Source organism: Schistocerca gregaria, unplaced genomic scaffold, assembly GCF_023897955.1.
Source record: "Schistocerca gregaria isolate iqSchGreg1 unplaced genomic scaffold, iqSchGreg1.2 ptg000066l, whole genome shotgun sequence".
Classification (NCBI taxonomy): Eukaryota; Metazoa; Arthropoda; class Insecta; order Orthoptera; family Acrididae; genus Schistocerca; species Schistocerca gregaria.
In genome coordinates, this window is record NW_026061707.1 from 15,302,288 (window position 1) to 15,326,458 (window position 24,171).

The window sequence follows — 24,171 nt, forward strand, 5'->3', positions numbered from 1 at the left end:
CAATTAGAATCTTAATAATTTTACCATTTTATAATAAAACACCATTCCGAGGCATTCAATTTTACCCTATTAATCAAATTTTATTCTGAATTATAGTAGTTGTTGTATGCTTACTAACGTGAATTGGTAAACGACCTGTTGAAGAACCTTATATTATAACAGGTCAAATCTTAACAATTATTTACATCACATATTTCTTAATTAATGTCCATGTCGCAAATGCATGAGATAAATTAATTAAGGAATAAAGTTAATTAGCTTAGGAAAAGCATATATTTTGAAAACATAAAATTAGAAGTTTAACTCTTCTATTAACTTTTCTCAAAAAATTTCACTAAACAAATGAGATAAATAAAATCTTTAAACCAACAAAGAAAATAAAAAATTCAAAGATAAAGGTAAAAACTTTTTCAAGCTAAGTACATTAATTTATCATAACAGAACCGTGGTAATGTTCCACGAACCCAAATAAAACCAAAAGATATAATAGCAAGCTTAATAAAAAATATAAAAGAATAAAAATCACCACACAAAAAAATTAAAGCCAATAACATTCTTATGAAGACAATTCTAGTATATTCAGCTAAAAAAATTAAAGTAAAACCACCCGCACCATACTCAAATTAAATTCTGAAACTAACTCAGATTCCCCTTCAGCAAAATCAAAAGGAGTACGATTAGTTTCAGCTAAGCAAGAAGCAAAACAAGCTAAAGCTAAAGGAAAAGAAATAATAATAAATCAACAATAAAGCTGATAGTTTATAAAATCAAACATATTAAAACTACCAATTAAAATAATTAAAGACAATAAAATTAATGCTAAACTAACTTCATAAGAAATTGTTTGAGCAACAGAACGAAGAGAACCTAATGATGAATAATTTGAAGTAGAAGATCAACCAGCAATTATAACAGTATAAACACCTAATCTAGTACAACATAAAAAAAATAAAAATCCATAAGAAAAAGAACACATATAAGTTAAATAAGGAAAAATTACTCAAACGGCTAAAGAAATCATTAAATTAAAAACAGGGGAAAAATAATAAAGTAGGTAATTAGATATAATAGGAATTGGCTGCTGCTTACAAATTAACTTAATAGCATCTCTAAATGGCTGTGGAATTCCAACAAAACCTACCTTATTTGGACCCTTTCGAATCTGAATATAACCTAAAACCTTACGCTCTAATAAAGTTAAAAAGGCAACACTAATTAAAACACAAATAACCAATAAAAGAAAATTCAAAATAAATATAAATAAATCATAAAGTATCAATACTATTTGTAGAAAAAATCTACATAAATGAATTCTAAATTCAACACATTAATCTGTCAAAATAGTAAATAAATTAATATTAATCAATATAACAAAAAATATTTTAACCATATGGTCCTTTCGTACTAATATGGATTAACAATCTTAGGATAGAAACCGACCTGGCTCACGCCGGTCTGAACTCAGATCATGTAAGAATTTAAAGGTCGAACAGACCTAATCATTGGGCTCCTGCACCCAAAATTTTTCTTAATCCAACATCGAGGTCGCAATCTGCTTTGTCGATATGAGCTCTCAAAAACAATTACGCTGTTATCCCTAAGGTAACTTAATCTTATGATCATAAATTATGGATCAAAATAACAAACATAAATAAATGATATAATAATGAAGAGTTTATCTATTCTTCATGTCACCCCAACAAAACCTCATCATTAAATATAGAAAGACAAACAAAAAACTATATAAAAGTAAAATGTCAAGCTCTATAGGGTCTTCTCGTCCTAAAGAAGAATTTAAGCCTTTTGACTCAAAAGTTAAATTCAAAAATTTATTAAGAGACAGTTGATTTCTCGTCAAGCCATTCATTCCAGCCACTAATTAAGAGACTAATGATTATGCTACCTTTGCACGGTCAAAATACCGCGGCTCTTTAAAAATACGCTCAGTGAGCAGGCCAGACCTCAAAATATAAACAAGAGGACATGTTTTTGATAAACAGGCGGAAATCAATTTTGCCTAATTCCTTATAATAAGTTCACAAGGTAAAAATTTCATACAAATAAATATACTAATTCTATCATTATGACAAAAATTTTAAAATTAAATTAATAATCTTAATAAAAAACCTAAAATATTAATAAAATCAAAATAAAAAATAATGAACTAAAACGTAATCTTAAAGATAGCTGGTTTAAAGCTTACTATTAATTTCTATAAAATAAATTATAGGTTATTAACTTCAATCGTATAACCGCGGCTGCTGGCACGAATTATGCCGATAATAAATCAATTGCTAAATCCAAAATCACTTGATAATTAAATCAAATTACTGCAAAAAGAACATTTAGTCTAACAAAACTTACATATAATACAAAGAAAAAGTGAATAAACAAGCAAGAATAAAACTTTTAAAAATAAAAAATAAGAAAATTTTAAATCTATTAATTCAGGAAAAAATAATAGATTCAAATATTTAAAGAAAAAAAAAGAAAAAAACCACAAACATTAACAAAAAAAAAAGAAACGCACCTATGTATGACCACAACAACTTCTCTATTATATATAATTAAAGATTAATATGGAACATGTATAGCAATAAATGTATTATATTCTTTCTTATTTAATCTTTCTTTTCACTAATAAATAAATAAAGATAAAATAATATAATAAATATATTTTATACAATTATGTAATTTAATATAATATGTTATTAATATGAATTCTTTTTTTATATTAAGTTAACTTTCATATATATTAGTTAAATAATCTAATTATAGATAATTTACATAATTATATTATTATAATTAATATAATTATTTATATTAATTATAATATTTTATATTTAAATTAAAAATTTTATTTATTATATCCAATTATAATAATATTAAATATTAAATTACATATTATATATATATTATATTATAATAATCTATTTTAAGCTAAAAACATAAGTAGCTATAATCCTAGGTAAATAATTGCATTAAAATAATCAATTGATAATGGTAAGATGAACTTATAATACTTTAATTTCAATTAAATGTAATATATTAATATAAATTATTTATTATATATATATAAAAAAAATGAGCAGGATAAATTAATCCTAACTAAACAAAATAATACATAAAAGAATTTCAAAAAAAAACTTTCGATTTATATATTAAATAAATGAAGTGCCTGATTAAAGGGTTACCTTGATAGGGTAAATAAAGTAAATAAAATTACCTTCATTAAAATTACATAAGATAGAATTAAACTACCTCCTTTAGTATCAAAAACTAACATGCATCATACACCTTAATGTAAAAAGGTAAGCTAAACAAGCTAATGGGTTCATACCCCATTTATAGAGGTATCAATCCTCTCCTTTTTAATGACCAACAACTCTACAAAACTTCTCTTCCTATCAACATTAATGATAGGAACGATCCTGTCCATTTCATCAAATTCCTGATTTGGGGTTTGAATAGGACTTGAGATCAACTTACTTTCATTTATTCCGCTCCTAACAAGAAATAAAAATATAATAATAAATGAATCATCAATTAAATATTTTATTGTCCAAGCAATAGCATCGACAATATTATTATTTTCAATTTTGCTGATTCAAATAAAATATCCCATGGGATGGGAATCAGAATTTATCCCATCAATAATAATTAGATCTAGACTATTATTAAAGATTGGAGCTGCACCTTTCCATTTCTGATTTCCAGAAGTTATAGGAGCATCAAGATGAAATAATTGTTTAACATTAATAACATGACAAAAAATCGCCCCAATTATGGTCTTATCTTATTGTATTCAATTAAGAACTTTTATTTGAACAATTATTATCTTAAGAATTATTATTGGGGCAATAGGAGGTTTAAATCAAACATCCTTACGACAACTTTTAGCATATTCATCAATCAGACATCTAGGTTGAATAATTAGATCATTAACAGTCAGAGAAAACATCTGAGAACTATACTTCATTATTTACTCACTATTAAGATTAATTATAGTTTTATTATTTAAGCAAATAAATTTATTTTTCATAAATCAAATTTATTCAGCCAGAAATATAAAAACCGAAATTAAATTCATAATATTCTTATCTTTATTATCTTTAGGTGGACTACCACCATTCCTTGGATTCTTACCAAAATGAATTGTAATACAATCATTAATAGAAAACAATATAACAACTATTATAACTATTATAGTTGTATTAACTACAATTACACTCTACTACTATATACGTATTAGATTCTCAGCTCTAATTATATCATACACAGAAAATTCGTGATCTATAAAGATAAAGTCCCAAAAATCAAGAATCATTCTTCCTATAACAGTAATAATTTCAACAATAGGATTGATTTCAACATCAACCTTAATTTCATTATTCTAAGGACTTTAGACGTAGAATTTGACACTTATATAACACCAGAACAAGACCTAGAAAATGATGGATTCCGACTACTAGATGTAGATAACCGAACAATCCTACCAATAAATACAGAAGTACGAGTATTAACAAGAGCATCAGATGTTCTACACTCATGAGCAGTTCCTGCATTAGGGGTTAAAATTGATGCAACGCCAGGTCGGTTAAATCAAGGAACATTCACAATAAATCGACCTGGATTATTCTTTGGACAATGCTCAGAAATCTGTGGAGCAAACCACAGATTTATACCAATTGTAATTGAAAGAACTTCAGTAAATTTATTTATTAAGTGATTATCTAAGATAATTTAAGGAGTTAGTTAAAATAAATAACATTAGAGTGTCAATCTAAAGTAACTAAAAAAAATTAGTACACCTTGAAATTCATCAGATGACTGAAAGTAAGTAATGGTCTCTTAAACCAAATAATAGTAAATTAACGACTACTTCTGATGGGGAAATTATATCCAAATCCCTCAAATATCCCCTCTTATATGATTCTCACTATTCATTATATTTTCAGCTACATTAATCTTGTTTAATCAAATAAACTTCTTCTCATTTAAACCTAACCTTATTAAAAGAGCAGAAAAAGGAACAATTGAAATAAAAAACTTAAATTGAAAATGATAACAAATCTATTCTCAACATTTGACCCATCAACTAACATCTTTAATTTATCATTAAATTGAACTAGAACATTTCTAGGACTATTATTAATCCCATCACTATTTTGACTTACACCATCACGAATTAACATTATCTGAAATAAACTAAATTTAACCTTACATAATGAATTTAAAACACTTCTTGGACCAAAATCATTTAATGGAACAACATTCATTTTCATCTCAATTTTTATTATAATATTATTTAACAATTTCATAGGATTATTCCCTTATACTTTTACTAGAACAAGACATTTAGCATTAACATTTGCAATTGCCCTACCTATATGGCTAAGATTTATATTATTTGGATGAATTAACCATACTAATCATATATTTACACACCTTGTACCACAAGGTACACCGCCTGCATTAATATCATTTATAGTACTAATTGAAACAATTAGTAATGTTATTCGACCAGGTACATTAGCAGTACGGTTGGCAGCAAATATAATTGCAGGACACTTATTATTAACCTTATTAGGAAACACAGGACCATCAATAGCAATAAACTTAATCTCATTACTAATTATTGGACAAATACTTCTATTAATTCTAGAATCAGCAGTAGCAATAATTCAAGCCTATGTTTTCTCAATTCTAAGAACTCTATATTCTAGAGAAGTATATTAAACCTATGTAAACAACTCACTCAAACCACCCATTCCACTTAGCAGACTATAGACCTTGACCATTAACAGGAGCAATTGGAGAAATAGTCCTAGTATCAGGACTAGCAAAATGATTCCACCTATTTAATATTAACTTATTCATAATTGGATTTGGAATTACCCTACTAACTATAATACAATGATGACGAGATGTAGTACGAGAAGGAACATATCAAGGATTACATACAGGATTTGTATCAATTGGATTACGATGAGGAATAATTTTATTTATTGCATCAGAGGTATTATTTTTCGTTTCTTTTTTTTGAGCATTCTTTAGAAGAAGATTAGCACCAACAATTGAACTAGGAATACTATGACCTCCAATAGGAATTCAACCCTTTAACCCTATACAAATTCCATTACTTAATACAGCTATTCTTTTAGCATCAGGAGTAACAGTAACATGAGCACATCATAGTTTAATGGAATCTAATCATACTCAAGCACTACAAGGATTATTCTTCACAGTGTTATTAGGACTATACTTTACAATACTTCAAGCATATGAATATTGAGAAGCACCTTTTACCATTGCAGATGCAGTTTATGGATCAACATTCTTTGTTGCAACAGGATTCCATGGTTTACACGTAATTATTGGAACAATCTTTTTATCAACATGTCTACTTCGACACTCAATAAATCTATTTTCACCAAGACATCACTTTGGATTTGAAGCAGCAGCATGATACTGACACTTCGTAGACGTAGTATGATTATTCTTATATATCTCTATTTATCGATGAGGTAGATAATTGTTTTTCTAGTATAAATAGTACATTTGACTTCCAATCAGAAAACTTGATATAAATCAAGAAAAACAATTCTAATTCTATCAACAATAGTTTTCATTAGATTTATTATTCCAATAATTGTTATAATCCTGGCAACAACACTATCAAAAAAATTAATTAATGATCGAGAGAAAAGATCACCAGTTGAATGTGGGTTTGATCCAAAAAGATCAGCACGAATACCATTCTCAATACGATTCTTCCTAATCGCAGTAATCTTTTTAATTTTTGATGTAGAAATTGCACTAATTCTACCAATTGTAATTATTTTTAAAACTTCAGACATTATAATCTGAACAGTATCAACAATATTTTTTATTCTAGTTCTATTAGGAGGACTATACCATGAATGAAACCAAGGAGCATTACAATGAGCAGAATAAGGGGTTGTAGTTAAATATAACATTTGGGTTGCATTCAAAAAGTATTGATATTATCAATCAACCTTAAATAGAATAAGAAGCGAAATATTGCAGTCAGTTTCGACCTGGAAGATTGGTATGTACTACCCTTATTCTTATTAATTGAAGCCAAAAAGAGGCGTATTACTGTTAATAATATAATTGAACTATAATAGTTCCAATTAAGGAAATGTAAAGCCAATATGAAAGCTGCTAACTTTTTATATTAGCGGTTAAACTCCGTTAACATTTCTAGAATTTATATAGTTTAAATAAAACATTACATTTTCACTGTAAAAATAATATATCTATATTTATAAATACTTAAAAGTAAAAATACTTCCTTAACATCTTCAGTGTCACGCTCTAATTATAAGCTATTTAAGTAAACGAAAAAAAATATTACCAAAATAAATATTCAAAAAATAAAAGTTAAAAGATAAATCTTGAAATTAGAATCATATCAACCTTGAATATAACCAATTAAATAAATAAATAATCTATATAAACCTTGACCACCAAGTAATTCACCTCAACCATAATCAAATGACTTAGATGAATAATAACCTATTTTTAAAGGAATATATCTAATAAACTTAGTTGAAAGAAAAGGTATAAATCATATAGAACCAGCAAATCTAACAAAAGAAAGTATACTTAAAGAAAATAAATTATGAGAAAAATCAAAATTAGAAATAAGATAACCTAAATAAGCACCTAAAATAACAACTGTAATAGTTAAAAACTTTAAATAATAAGGTAAAGCAATCACATGAGGAATAGGAAAAATTAATCAAGATAAAAGACTACCACCAAAAACAGCAACAAACAATAGACCAATTATTCCAAATGAAATATAATAACCCTTATCATCAAAAGAAAATCTAGAATAAAAATTATTATCACCAGATATTGAATAATAAAACAAACGAAAAGAATAAGAAGCAGTTAAACCAGTAGAAAAAAAATAAAGAAAAAAATTAAACAATTAATTCATCTTAAACAAACCATCTCAAGAATTAAATCCTTTGAATAAAATCCCGCTAAAAAAGGTATTCCACACAAAGATAAACTAGAAACATTAAAACAAACTGAAGTTAAAGGTATGAAATTAACAATTGATCCTATAAAACGAATATCCTGAGAATCCTTCAAATTATGAATTATTGAACCTGCACATATAAATAATAATGCCTTAAATAAAGCATGAGCCAATAAATGAAAAAATGCAAGCTTTGGATAACCTATAGCCAAAATTCTTATTATTAAACCAAGTTGTCTTAAAGTAGAAAGAGCAATAATCTTCTTTAAATCAAACTCAAAATTAGCGCCCAATCCAGCCATAAATATAGTTATACAACCAATTAAAAGTAAAAATCAACCACAATTATAAGTATCCAATATTGGTCTAAAACGAATTAATAAATAAACACCAGTAGTAACAAGAGTAGAAGAATGAACTAAAGCAGTAACAGGAGTAGGAGCTGCTATAGCAGCAGGAAGTCATGAAGAGAAAGGAATCTGAGCTCTCTTAGTTATAGCTGCTAAAACAATTAATATAGTAATGAGCTTTATTTCAAAAGAATTAGAAATAAAATCATAATAATAAATATAATTTCAACCACCAAAATTTAACATTCATGCAATAGAAATTAAAATAGCAACATCACCAATACGTTTAGAAAGTGCAGTTAATATACCAGCACTATAAGATTTTACATTTTGATAATAAATAACTAAACAATAAGAAACTAAACCTAAACCATCTCAACCTAATAAAATTCTAATTAAATTAGGACTAATAATTAAAAAACCTATAGAAAGAATAAATATTAAAACAATAATAATAAAACGATTTATATTCTTTTCACCAGATATATAATCCTCTCTATAATAAATAACCACGAAGAAATATATATAACAAAAGATATAAAAATAAGAGACATTCAATCCAAAATTAAAGTTATAACAACTATAGAACCATTTAAATTGAAAAGCTCTCACTCAACAAAAACTCTATAATCAATTATTAAATAATAAATACCTAAAATAAAAATTATAGTTCTCGAAATAAACAAAGAAAAAAAACTCAAAGAACAAATAGAAAATAAATTCACGGCCTAAGATGAAAAACTTCATATCATTGATTCCACAAAACAATATTTTTAATTAAAATACTTAAGCAAACTAAACAAAGAAATATTCACCCTTTAAACAGAGAATATTTAAAGGCAATCAATGTAAAAGTAAAAGATGATATTCACGAAAATAACCAAGAGAACAAGTATAAACACCAGAATAATAATTCCCATGCTGAGAATAAGAATATATATACAAAGTATAAACAGCTCTAAAAAAAGATAAAAAAATCAAAGCAAAGAATCTAAAAGAAGATCAAGATATAATTCTATTTAATAATCTAATTTCACCTACCAAATTTAAAGTAGGAGGAGCAGCCATATTTGATGATCTTAAATGAAATCATCATAAAGCCATTCTTGGCATCAAATTAATTATACCCTTGTTAATTAATAATCTTCGTCTACCTAAACGTTCATAAATAAAATTAGATAAACAAAATAAACCAGAAGAACATAAACCATGACCAACCATTAGAGAAAGAGAACCTACACAACCTCATCAATTCATAGTCATCAATCCACCAATAACCATTCTTATATGAGCAACAGAAGAATATGCAATTAAAGACTTTAAATCAACCTGACGAAAACAAATAAATCTTACAATAACACCCCCAGATAAACCTAAAGACAATCAAAAATAATTAAACTTTAAACCCAAATAAGAATTAACCTTTATAACACGAAAAATACCATAACCACCTAACTTTAATAAAACACCAGCAAGAATTATTCTACCTGAAATAGGGGCCTCTACATGAGCCTTAGGAAGTCATAAATGAACCAAAAACATAGGTATCTTAACTAAAAAAGCCAAAATTATAAATACATAAAACATAAAATAATAAGAACCAAAATCAACCAATAAAGGAAAATATAAAGTATTAGAAAAATCATAAACCTTAAATAAAACTAATAATAAAGGTAATCTAGCAACCAAAGTATAAAAAATTAATAAACACCAGCCTGCAAACGCTCAGGTTGATAACCCCAACCCAAAATTAAAAGTAAAGTAGGAACTAATCTAGCCTCAAAAAAAATATAAAAAGAAAGAAGACTTAATCTAGCAAATGAACAATAAAGCATAATTATTAAAATCAAAACCATAAAAACAAAAAAATTAGAATGATATGAACTTAAATAAACTGAACCTCTAGCAGTGATTATTAAAGAACAAATCCAAAAACTAAGTAAAATTAAACTAAAAGAAAAATAATCAATACCAAAATAATATCTAATTATATTCAAATCAGCATATGAATAAACACAAATTATAAAAACAAAACCCGACAGAAACATTAAAGAATGAACCAACCATCAACAATTATTTAATAAACAAAGAGGGATCAAAAAAATAGTTATAAATAAATACTTTAACATAAAGATAAACCAAAAGAATTAAAAAAATCATTACCATGAGAACGAATTATTGAAACTAAAATAGAAAGACCTAAAGCACCCTCACAAACAGAAAAAACTAAAAAAATAACAGGAAAAAAATAATCATAATCAAACTCAATAAGAAAAACAATAACTAACATAAATAAAGAAAGAACAATATATTCTAATCTCAAAAGAACCATTAATAAATGTTTACGTTTAGAAGAAAAAACATAAACACCAGCAAAATAAATCAATAAAGAAGTAAAAATAGAGAATATAAACATTAGTTTTAATAGTTTAAAAAAAACGCCGGTCTTGTAAACCGGAAATAAGTCCAGCCCCCACTTTTAAAACTTCAGAGGTGGAAAAGCTTCCATCATCGGTCCCCAAAACCGGTATTTTAAATAAACTAACCCCTGAAATGATCAAAATAATAATTATATCATTATCAAATGTAATAAATATTAATTTTATTAAATTAAGACACCCAATATCAATAATGCTTTTTATTATCCTTCAAACCTTCCTAGTTGGATTAATAACAGGAACAATAATAGAAAGATATTGATTATCATATATTTTATTTTTAACATTTCTTGGTGGTATACTAGTATTATTTATTTACATTACAAGAATTGCATCAAACGAAATATTTCAACCTAAATCAATCACTATAATTATTACATTAATAATGTGAGTATTTATCATATTAATATTAATTATTCTAGATATATCTATATTTATAGACTTTTTCGAAAACACCGAAACTATAAATATTGATAATTCAATCAATTATCAAGAAATAACAATATCTTTAGAAAAATTATATAATAGACCAACATTCATTATTACAATAATAATAATAATTTATTTATTTTTAGCACTACTAGCAGTTGTTAAAATCACCAATATTAATCAGGGACTTATTCATAAAATAAGATAATTACTAATGAATAAACCCTTACGATTAAGACATCCTTTAATTAAAATTATTAATAACTCTTTAATTGACTTACCTGCCCCAACAAATATTTCATTTTGATGAAATTTTGGATCCCTATTAGGGTTATGTTTGGTAATTCAAATCGTAACTGGACTATTTTTAGCTATACATTATACATCAAATATTGAAATAGCATTCAGTAGTGTAGTACACATCTGCCGAGACGTAAATAATGGTTGAATTATCCGAACCTTACACGCAAATGGAGCATCTATATTTTTTATTTGTATTTACTTACATGTAGGACGGGGAATTTACTATGGATCTTATATATATATACATACCTGAATAATTGGTACAGTGATTTTATTTTTAGTTATAGCAACTGCATTTATAGGATATGTCTTACCCTGAGGCCAAATATCTTTTTGAGGTGCAACAGTAATTACTAATTTATTATCAGCAATCCCATACTTAGGAACAGATTTAGTCCAATGAGTATGAGGAGGATTCGCTGTTGATAATGCAACATTAAATCGATTCTTCACATTCCATTTTGTATTACCATTTATTATTGCTGCTATAGCAGCAATTCATTTATTTTTTCTTCACCAAACAGGATCTAATAATCCTCTTGGACTAAATGGAGATATTGAAAAAATTCCATTCCATCCATACTTTACCTTTAAGGATTCTATTACATTTGTAATAATAACATCATTATTAATTATACTATGTTTAATTAATCCTTACCTATTAGGAGATCCAGATAACTTTGTACCTGCCAACCCATTAGTAACACCAGTTCACATTCAACCAGAATGATATTTCCTATTTGCATATGCAATTCTACGATCTATCCCTAATAAGTTAGGAGGTGTTATTGCATTATTTTTATCAATTAGAATCTTAATAATTTTACCATTTTATAATAAAACACCATTCCGAGGCATTCAATTTTACCCTATTAATCAAATTTTATTCTGAATTATAGTAGTTGTTGTATGCTTACTAACGTGAATTGGTAAACGACCTGTTGAAGAACCTTATATTATAACAGGTCAAATCTTAACAATTATTTACTTCACATATTTCTTAATTAATGTCCATGTCGCAAACGCATGAGATAAATTAATTAAGGAATAAAGTTAATTAGCTTAGGAAAAGCATATGTTTTGAAAACATAAAATTAGAAGTTTAACTCTTCTATTAACTTTTCTCAAAAAATTTCACTAAACAAATGAGATAAATAAAATCTTTAAACCAACAAAGAAAATAAAAAAATTCAAAGATAAAGGTAAAAAACTTTTTCAAGCTAAGTACATTAATTTATCATAACGGAACCGTGGTAATGTTCCACGAACCCAAATAAAACCAAAAGATATAATAGCAAGCTTAATAAAAAATATAAAAGAATAAAAATCACCGCCCAAAAAAATTAAAGCCAATAACATTCTTATGAAGACAATTCTAGTATATTCAGCTAAAAAAATTAAAGTAAAACCACCCGCACCATACTCAATATTAAATCCTGAAACTAACTCAGATTCCCCTTCAGCAAAATCAAAAGGAGTACGATTAGTTTCAGCTAAGCAAGAAGCAAAACAAGCTAAAGCTAAAGGAAAAGAAATAATAATAAATCAACAATAAAGCTGATAGTTTATAAAATCAAACATATTAAAACTACCAATTAAAATAATTAAAGACAATAAAATTAAAGCTAAACTAACTTCATAAGAAATTGTTTGAGCAACAGAACGAAGAGAACCTAATAATGAATAATTTGAATTAGAAGATCAACCAGCAATTATAACAGTATAAACACCTAATCTAGTACAACCTTAAAAACATAAAAATCCATAAGAAAAAGAACACATATAAGTTAAATAAGGAAAAATTACTCAAACGCTAAAGAAATCATTAAATTAAAAACAGGGGAAAAATAATAAAGTAGGTAATTAGATATAATAGGAATTGGCTGCTCCTTACAAATTAACTTAATAGCATCTCTAAATGGCTGAGGAATTCCAACAAAACCTACCTTATCTGGACCCTTTCGAATCTGAATATAACCTAAAACCTTACGCTCTAATAAAGTTAAAAAGGCAACACTAATTAAAACACAAATAACCAATAAAAGAAAATTCAAAATAAATATAAATAGATCATAAAGTATCAATACTATTTGTAGAAAAAATCTACATAAATGAATTCTAAATTCAACACATTAATCTGTCAAAATAGTAAATAAATTAATATTAATCAATATAACAAAAAATATTTTAACCATATGGTCCTTTCGTACTAATATGGATTAACAATCTTAGGATAGAAACCGACCTGGCTCACGCCGGTCTGAACTCAGATCATTTAAGAATTTAAAGGTCGAACAGACCTAATCATTGGGCTCCTGCACCCAAAATTTTTCTTAATCCAACATCGAGGTCGCAATCTGCTTTCTCGATATGAGCTCTCAAAAACAATTACGCTGTTATCCCTAAGGTAACTTAATCTTATGATCATAAATTATGGATCAAAATAACAAACATAAATAAATGATATAATAATGAAGAGTTTATCTATTCTTCATGTCACCCCAACAAAACATCATCATTAAATATAGAAAGACAAACAAAAAACTATATAAAAGTAAAATGTCAAGCTCTATAGGGTCTTCTCGTCCTAAAGAAGAATTTAAGCCTTTTGACTCAAAAGTTAAATTCAAAAATTTATTAAGAGACAGTTGATTTCTCGTCAAGCCATTCATTCCAGCCACTAATTAAGAGACTAATGATTATGCTACCTTTGCACGGTCAAAATACCGCGGCTCTTTAAAAATACGCTCAGTGAGCAGGCCAGACCTCAAAATATAAACAAGAGGACATGTTTTTGATAAACAGGTGGAAATCAATTTTGCCTAGTTCCTTATAATAAGTTCACAAGGTAAAAATTTCATACAAATAAATATACTAATTAAATCATTATTACAAAAATTTTAAAATTAAATTAATAATCTTAATAAAAAACCTAAAATATTTATAAAATCAAAATAAAAAATAATGAACTAAAACGTAATCTTAAAGATAGCTGGTTTAAAGCTTACTATTATATTTCTATAAAATAAATTATAGGTTATTAACTTCAAAGCTTATCCCTTAAAGAATAAATAAGTTAATATTTTTATTTAAAAAATTAAATAAAAACAAATAACTTTAAAAAATTAAATTTTTTCTTAAGAAACTAGATATCTTGGGAAACGATTAACATCTCATTTCTATAAATAATTTAATAATAATTATGATACATTAACTATAAATTATTTATAAATCAACCCAAATCGAGACAAGTAAAATAAATACTAAAATTTTGATAAACCCTGATACAAAAGGTACAATAAATATAATCTACTTAAAAAAATTTAAAATATTATTTCATAAAACACTTACATTACACCAATAAACTATAATTTAAAAAATCAATTCTATAAAATATACTAAGACAAAAATACAATAAAATTATTTATATTAAATAATTAAATAAACAAAAAATAAATATAATAAAATAAATAATCAAGATATCCTGATTTGCACAGAAAAATTTTCAGTGTAAATGAAACACTTTACTAATAAGTTATATCTTGAAACTCTTCCTAGATACACTTTCCAGTACATCTACTATGTTACGACTTATCTCATCTAAATTGAAGCTACTTTAAAATAAAATAGAATAATCAATAATGAGAGCGACGGGCGATGTGTACACATCTCAGAGCCAATATCAGTTAAATTAAATAAACTAAATAACTATCAAATCCACCTTCATTAACAGTATTTCACTATCAAATTCGTTATAAACAAAAATCTATTGTAACCCACCTCCTCTTAACTATAAGCTGCACCTTGACCTGAAATATTTTATAATTATAAATCTTGAGAATTATAACTCTAAAAAGATTCTCTGATAACGGAGATATACAAACAAATAAATTAAGTAGAGTAAATCGTGTATTATCAATCATGGGGTAGGTTCCTCTGAATGGAATGAGATACCGCCAAATTCTTTGGGTTTAAAGACCTTAACTAATAGTACCCTGGTAAATATAATTAACATTTAAAATAATAGGGTATCTAATCCTAGTTTATTATTTAAATTTCACAGATTCATAAAAAGGGCCACAAATAAATTTTAACATTTCACCTTACAAATTTATATTTCAACCCTAATAATATAAACAACTGTTTTAACCAATAATATTCACTTGTATCAATCGTATAACCGCGGCTGCTGGCACGAATTATGCCGATACTAAATCAATTGCTAAATCCAAAATCACTTGATAATTAAATCAAATTACTGCAAAAAGAACATTTAGTCTAACAAAACTTACATATAATACAAAGAAAAAGTGAATAAACAAGCAAGAATAAAACTTTTAAAAATAAAAAATAAGAAAATTTTAAATCTATTAATTCTGGAAAAAATAAAAGATTCAAATATTTAAAGAAAAAAAAGAAAAAACCCACAAACATTAACAAAAAAAAAAGAAACGCCCCTATGTATGACCACAACAACTTCTCTATTATATATAATTAAAGATTAATATGGAACATGTATAGCAATAAATGTATTATATTCTTTCTTATTTAATCTTTCTTTTCACTAAAAAATAAAGAAAGATTAAATAATATAATAAATATATTTTATACAATTATGTAATTTAATATAATATGTTATTAATATGAATTCTTTTTTTTTATATTAAGTTAACTTTTATATATATTAGTTAAATAATCTAATTATAGATAATTTACATAATTATATTATTATAATTAATATAATTATTTATATTAATTATAATATTTTATATTTAAATTAATAATTTTATTTATTATATCCAATTATAATAATATTAAATATTAAGTTACATATTATTATAAATATTATATTATAAAACCCTATTTTAAGCTAAAAACATAAGTAGCTATAATCCCAGGTAAATAATTACATTAAAATAATCAATTGATAATGGTAAGATGAACTTATAATACTTTAATTTCAATTAAATGTAATATATTAATATAAATTATTTATTATATATATATATAAAAAAATAAAATGAGCAGGATAAATTAATCCTAATTAAACAAAATAATACATAAAAGAATTTCAAAAAAAAAACTTTCGATTTATATATTAAAAAAATGAAGTGCCTGATTAAAGGGTTACCTTGATAGGGTAAATAAAGTAAATAAAATTACCTTCATTAAAATTACATAAGATAGAATGAAACTACCTCCTTTAGTATCAAAAACTAACGTGCATCATACACCTTAATGTAAAAAGGTAAGCTAAACAAGCTAATGGGTTCATACCCCATTTATAGAGGTATCAATCCTCTCCTTTTTAATGACCAACAACTCTACAAAACTTCTCTTCCTATCAACATTAATGATAGGAACGATCCTGTCCATTTCATCAAATTCCTGATTTGGGGTTTGAATAGGACTTGAGATCAACTTACTTTCATTTATTCCGCTCCTAACAAGAAATAAAAATATAATAATAAATGAATCATCAATTAAATATTTTATTGTCCAAGCAATAGCATCGACAATATTATTATTTTCAATTTTGCTGATTCAAATAAAATATCCCATGGGATGGGAAACAGAATTTATCCCATCAATAATAATTAGATCTAGACTATTATTAAAGATTGGAGCTGCACCTTTCCATTTCTGATTTCCAGAAGTTATAGGAGCATCAAGATGAAATAATTGTTTAACATTAATAACATGACAAAAAATCGCCCCAATAATGGTCTTATCTTATTGTATTCAATTAAGAACTTTTATTTGAACAATTATTATCTTAAGAATTATTATTGGGGCAATAGGAGGTTTAAATCAAACATCCTTACGACAACTTTTAGCATATTCATCAATCAGACATCTAGGTTGAATAATTAGATCATTAACAGTCAGAGAAAACATCTGAGAACTATACTTCATTATTTACTCACTATTAAGATTAATTATAGTTTTATTATTTAAGCAAATAAATTTATTTTTCATAAATCAAATTTATTCAGCCAGAAATATAAAAACCGAAATTAAATTCATAATATTCTTATCTTTATTATCTTTAGGTGGACTACCACCATTCCTTGGATTCTTACCAAAATGAATTGTAATACAATCATTAATAGAAAACAATATAACAACTATTATAACTATTATAGTTGTATTAACTACAATTACACTCTACTACTATATACGTATTAGATTCTCAGCTCTAATTATATCATACACAGAAAATTCGTGATCTATAAAGATAAAGTCCCAAAAATCAAGAATCATTCTTCCTATAACAGTAATAATTTCAACAATAGGATTGATTTCAACATCAACCTTAATTTCATTATACTAAGGACTTAAGTTAATCAAACTAATAACCTTCAAAGTTATAATTAAAAGAATAATCTTTTAGGCCTTAGTAAAATTTTACACCTCTAGAATTGCAGTCTAGAATCATAATTGAATATAAGACCTAAATATGATAAGAGAGAAAACATCCCATAAGTAGATTTACAGTCTACCACCTAAAATTCAGCCATCTTACCGCAAAAATGATTATTCTCAACAAACCATAAGGACATTGGTACTTTATACTTCATATTTGGAGCATGAGCAGGAATAGTAGGAACATCAATAAGAATACTTATTCGTGCTGAACTTGGCCAACCCGGATCTCTAATTGGGGATGACCAGATTTATAATGTTATTATTACAGCTCACGCATTCGTAATAATTTTCTTTATAGTAATACCTATTATAATTGGTGGATTTGGTAATTGACTTGTTCCACTAATAATTGGTGCACCAGATATAGCATTTCCACGAATAAATAATATAAGTTTTTGATTACTACCACCTTCACTAACCCTTCTTCTTACATCTTCTATAGTAGATAATGGTGCTGGTACAGGATGAACAGTTTACCCTCCTCTAGCAGGAGCTATTGCACACGGGGGTGCATCTGTAGATCTAGCTATTTTTTCACTGCACTTAGCAGGTGTATCATCTATTCTTGGTGCAGTGAATTTCATTACAACAGCAATTAATATACGATCAGGAAGTATAACTTTAGATCAAACACCTTTATTTGTATGATCTGTAGCTATTACAGCATTACTTCTCCTTCTTTCACTTCCAGTTTTAGCAGGAGCTATTACTATATTATTAACAGATCGAAATTTAAATACATCATTCTTTGACCCTGCAGGAGGGGGTGACCCAATTCTATATCAACATCTATTTTAATTCTTTGGACACCCAGAAGTTTATATTTTAATTCTACCGGGGTTCGGAATTATTTCACATATTGTATGTCAAGAAAGAGGAAAAATTGAATCATTTGGAACATTAGGTATAATTTATGCTATACTATCAATTGGACTAATAGGATTTATTGTATGAGCACATCATATATTTACAGTAGGAATGGATGTTGACACACGAGCATATTTTACATCAGCAACAATAATTATTGCTGTACCTACAGGAATTAAGGTATTTAGATGATTAGCTACATTATATGGAACTAAATTCAAGTTCAATCCACCATTATTATGAGCTCTAGGATTTATTTTCCTATTTACAATTGGTGGATTAACAGGATTAGTATTAGCAAATTCATCACTTGATATTGTATTACATGATACATATTATGTAGTAGCCCACTTTCATTATGTATTATCTATAGGAGCAGTATTTGCAATTATAGGAGGTGTCATTCAATGATATCCACTATTTACAGGATTAACTATAAATAATACATGATTAAAAATCCAATTTACAATTATATTCATTGGAGTAAATATAACATTCTTTCCTCAACACTTCCTAGGATTAGCAGGAATACCTCGACGATACTCTGACTACCCAGACGCATATACATCATGAAACGTAGTATCAAGAATTGGGTCTACAATTTCTATTGTAGGAATCATTATATTCATTGTAATTATATGAGAAAGAATGATTACAAACCGAGCAATTATATTTAGAGCTAACATAAGAAGATCAACAGAATGACTACAAAATAACCCTCCTGCAGAACATAGTTACTCAGAATTACCATTAATCTCTAGATTCTAATATGGCAGATTAGTGCAGTAGATTTAAGCTCTACAAATAAAGGTTTGACCTTTTATTAGAAAATATTTATTAATGGCAACATGATCAAATTTATCTCTTCAAGATGGAGCTTCACCATTAATGGAGCAATTATCATTCTTTCATGATCATACTATGGTCGTATTATTATTAATTACAGTAATTGTAGGTTATGCCCTAAGTTATATATTATTTATTGCCTATACTAACCGTAATATACTTCATGGACATTTAATTGAAACAATCTGAACAGCTTTACCAGCAATTACATTAATTTTTATTGCCCTTCCATCATTACGACTATTATATTTACTTGATGATTCAGTAGATGCAATAATTACAATTAAAACCATTGGACGACAATGATATTGAAGATATGAATATTCAGACTTCATAGACGTAGAATTTGACACTTATATAACACCAGAACAAGACCTAGAAAATGATGGATTCCGACTACTAGATGTAGATAACCGAACAATCCTACCAATAAATACAGAAGTACGAGTATTAACAAGAGCATCAGATGTTCTACACTCATGAGCAGTTCCTGCATTAGGGGTTAAAATTGATGCAACGCCAGGTCGGTTAAATCAAGGAACATTCACAATAAATCGACCTGGATTATTCTTTGGACAATGCTCAGAAATCTGTGGAGCAAACCACAGATTTATACCAATTGTAATTGAAAGAACTTCAGTAAATTTATTTATTAAGTGATTATCTAAGATAATTTAAGGAGTTAGTTAAAATAAATAACATTAGAGTGTCAATCTAAAGTAACTAAAAAAAATTTGTACACCTTGAAATTCATCAGATGACTGAAAGTAAGTAATGGTCTCTTAAACCAAATAATAGTAAATTAACGACTACTTCTGATGGGGAAATTATATCCAAATCCCTCAAATATCCCCTCTTATATGATTCTCACTATTCATTATATTTTCAGCTACATTAATCTTGTTTAATCAAATAAACTTCTTCTCATTTAAACCTAACCTTATTAAAAGAGCAGAAAAAGGAACAATTGAAATAAAAAACTTAAATTGAAAATGATAACAAATCTATTCTCAACATTTGACCCATCAACTAACATCTTTAATTTATCATTAAATTGAACTAGAACATATCTAGGACTATTATTAATCCCATCACTATTTTGACTTACACCATCACGAATTAACATTATCTGAAATAAACTAAATTTAACCTTACATAATGAATTTAACACACTTCTTGGACCAAAATCATTTAATGGAACAACATTCATTTTCATCTCAATTTTTATTATAATATTATTTAACAATTTCATAGGATTATTCCCTTATATTTTTACTAGAACAAGACATTTAGCATTAACATTTGCAATTGCCCTACCTATATGGCTAAGATTTATATTATTTGGATGAATTAACCATACTAATCATATATTTACACACCTTGTACCACAAGGTACACCGCCTGCATTAATATCATTTATAGTACTAATTGAAACAATTAGTAATGTTATTCGACCAGGTACATTAGCAGTACGGTTGGCAGCAAATATAATTGCAGGACACTTATTATTAACCTTATTAGGAAACACAGGACCATCTATAGCAATAAACTTAATCTCATTACTAATTATTGGACAAATACTTCTATTAATTCTAGAATCAGCAGTAGCAATAATTCAAGCCTATGTTTTCTCAATTCTAAGAACTCTATATTCTAGAGAAGTATATTAAACCTATGTTAACAACTCACTCAAACCACCCATTCCACTTAGTAGACTATAGACCTTGACCATTAACAGGAGCAATTGGAGCAATAGTCCTAGTATCAGGACTAGCAAAATGATTCCACCTATTTAATATTAACTTATTCATAATTGGATTTGGAATTACCCTACTAACTATAATTCAATGATGACGAGATGTAGTACGAGAAGGAACATATCAAGGATTACATACAGGATTTGTATCAATTGGATTACGATGAGGAATAATTTTATTTATTGCATCAGAGGTATTATTTTTCGTTTCTTTTTTTTGAGCATTCTTTAGAAGAAGATTAGCACCAACAATTGAACTAGGAATACTATGACCTCCAATAGGAATTCAACCCTTTAACCCTATACAAATTCCATTACTTAATACAGCTATTCTTTTAGCATCAGGAGTAACAGTAACATGAGCACATCATAGTTTAATGGAATCTAATCATACTCAAGCACTACAAGGATTATTCTTCGCAGTGTTATTAGGACTATGCTTTACAATACTTCAAGCATATGAATATTGAGAAGCACCTTTTACCATTGCAGATGCAGTTTATGGATCAACATTCTTTGTTGCAACAGGATTCCATGGTTTACACGTAATTATTGGAACAATCTTTTTATCAACATGTCTACTTCGACACTCAATAAATCAATTTTCACCAAGACATCACTTTGGATTTGAAGCAGCAGCATGATACTGACACTTCGTAGACGTAGTATGATTATTCTTATATATCTCTATTTATTGATGAGGTAGATAATTGTTTTTCTAGTATAAATAGTACATTTGACTTCCAATCAGAAAGCTTGATATAAATCAAGAAAAACAATTCTAATTCTATCAACAATAGTTTTCATTAGATTTATTATTCCAATAATTGTTATAATCCTGGCAACAACACTATCAAAAAAATTAATTAATGATCGAGAAAAAAGATCACCATTTGAATGTGGGTTTGATCCAAAAAGATCAGCACGAATACCATTCTCAATACGATTCTTCCTAATCGCAGTAATCTTTTTAATTTTTGATGTAGAAATTGCACTAATTCTACCAATTGTAATTATTTTTAAAACTTCAGACATTATAATCTGAACAGTATCAACAATATTTTTTATTCTAGTTCTATTAGGAGGACTATACCATGAATGAAACCAAGGAGCATTACAATGAGCAGAATAAAGGGTTGTAGTTAAATATAACATTTGGGTTGCATTCAAAAAGTATTGATATTATCAATCAACCTTAAATAGAATAAGAAGCGAAATATTGCAGTCAGTTTCGACCTGGAAGATTGGTATGTACTACCCTTATTCTTATTAATTGAAGCCAAAAAGAGGCGTATTACTGTTAATAATATAATTGAACTATAATAGTTCCAATTAAGGAAACGTAAAGCCAATATGAAAGCTGCTAACTTTTTATATTAGCGGTTAAACTCCGTTAACATTTCTAGAATTTATATAGTTTAAATAAAACATTACATTTTCACTGTAAAAATAATATATCTATATTTATAAATACTTAAAAGTAAAAATACTTCCTTAACATCTTCAGTGTCACGCTCTAATTATAAGCTATTTAAGTAAACGAAAAAAAATATTACCAAAATAAATATTCAAAAAATAAAAGTTAAAAGATAAATCTTGAAATTAGAATCATATCAACCTTGAATATAACCAATTAAAAAAATATATAATCTATATAAACCTTGACCACCAAGTAATTCATCTCAACCATAATCAAATGACTTAGATGAATAATAACCTATTTTTAAAGGAATATATCTAATAAACTTAGTTGAAAGAAAAGGTATAAATCATATAGAACCAGCAAATCTAACAAAAGAAAGTATACTTAAAGAAAATAAATTATGAGAAAAATCAAAATTAGAAATAAGATAACCTAAATAAGCACCTAAAATAACAACTGTAATAGTTAAAAACTTTAAATAATAAGGTAAAGCAATCACATGAGGAATAGGAAAAATTAATCAAGATAAAAGACTACCACCAAAAACAGCAACAAACAATAGACCAATTATTCCAAATGAAATATAATAACCCTTATCATCAAAAGAAAATCTAGAATAAAAATTATTATCACCAGATATTGAATAATAAAACAAACGAAAAGAATAAGAAGCAGTTAAACCAGTAGAAAAAAAATAAAGAAAAAAATTAAACAATAATTCATCTTAAACAAACCATCTCAAGAATTAAATCCTTTGAATAAAATCCCGCTAAAAAAGGTATTCCACACAAAGATAAACTAGAAACATTAAAACAAACTGAAGTTAAAGGTATGAAATTAACAATTGATCCTATAAAACGAATATCCTGAGAATCCTTCAAATTATGAATTATTGAACCTGCACATATAAATAATAATGCCTTAAATAAAGCATGAGCCAATAAATGAAAAAATGCAAGCTTTGGATAACCTATAGCCAAAATTCTTATTATTAAACCAAGTTGTCTTAAAGTAGAATCCAGCAATAAATATAGTTATACAACCAATTAAAAGTAAAAATCAACCACAATTATAAGTATCCAATATTGGTCTAAAACGAATTAATAAATAAACACCAGCAGTAACAAGAGTAGAAGAATGAACTAAAGCAGAAACAGGAGTAGGAGCTGCTATAGCAGCAGGAAGTCATGAAGAGAAAGGAATCTGAGCTCTCTTAGTTATAGCTGCTAAAACAATTAATATAGTAATGAGCTTTATTTCAAAAGAATTAGAAATAAAATCATAATAATAAATATAATTTCAACCACCAAAAT

At 26.7% G+C, this 24,171-nt stretch overlaps 1 protein-coding gene, 3 long non-coding RNA genes and 1 pseudogene across 6 annotated transcripts in view; 3 read left to right on the top strand and 2 right to left on the bottom strand.

Moving 5' to 3' along the window:
* The window catches only part of LOC126301315 (NADH-ubiquinone oxidoreductase chain 5-like), a 371,580-nt gene that overhangs the window by 183,746 nt on the left and 163,663 nt on the right, over positions 1-24,171 (top strand). The window lies entirely within an intron of this gene.
* Positions 1-24,171, top strand: part of LOC126301331 (uncharacterized) — a 176,334-nt gene that overhangs the window by 109,978 nt on the left and 42,185 nt on the right. The gene's annotated exons all lie outside the window — the stretch shown is intronic.
* Positions 1-24,171, top strand: part of LOC126301310 (NADH-ubiquinone oxidoreductase chain 5-like) — a 78,888-nt pseudogene that overhangs the window by 21,884 nt on the left and 32,833 nt on the right.
* The window catches only part of LOC126301317 (uncharacterized), a 135,936-nt gene continuing 113,109 nt past the window's right edge, over positions 1,345-24,171 (bottom strand). Inside the window, exon 2 of the long non-coding RNA XR_007553030.1 lies at positions 1,345-2,127. This is a non-coding gene — a long non-coding RNA (uncharacterized LOC126301317). The remainder of the gene's footprint in view (positions 2,128-24,171) is intronic.
* LOC126301323 (uncharacterized) overlaps positions 13,687-24,171 on the bottom strand; it is a 31,334-nt gene continuing 20,849 nt past the window's right edge. For both annotated transcript variants that reach the window (XR_007553037.1, XR_007553036.1), the window contains exon 2: positions 13,687-14,303. This is a non-coding gene — a long non-coding RNA (uncharacterized LOC126301323). The remainder of the gene's footprint in view (positions 14,304-24,171) is intronic.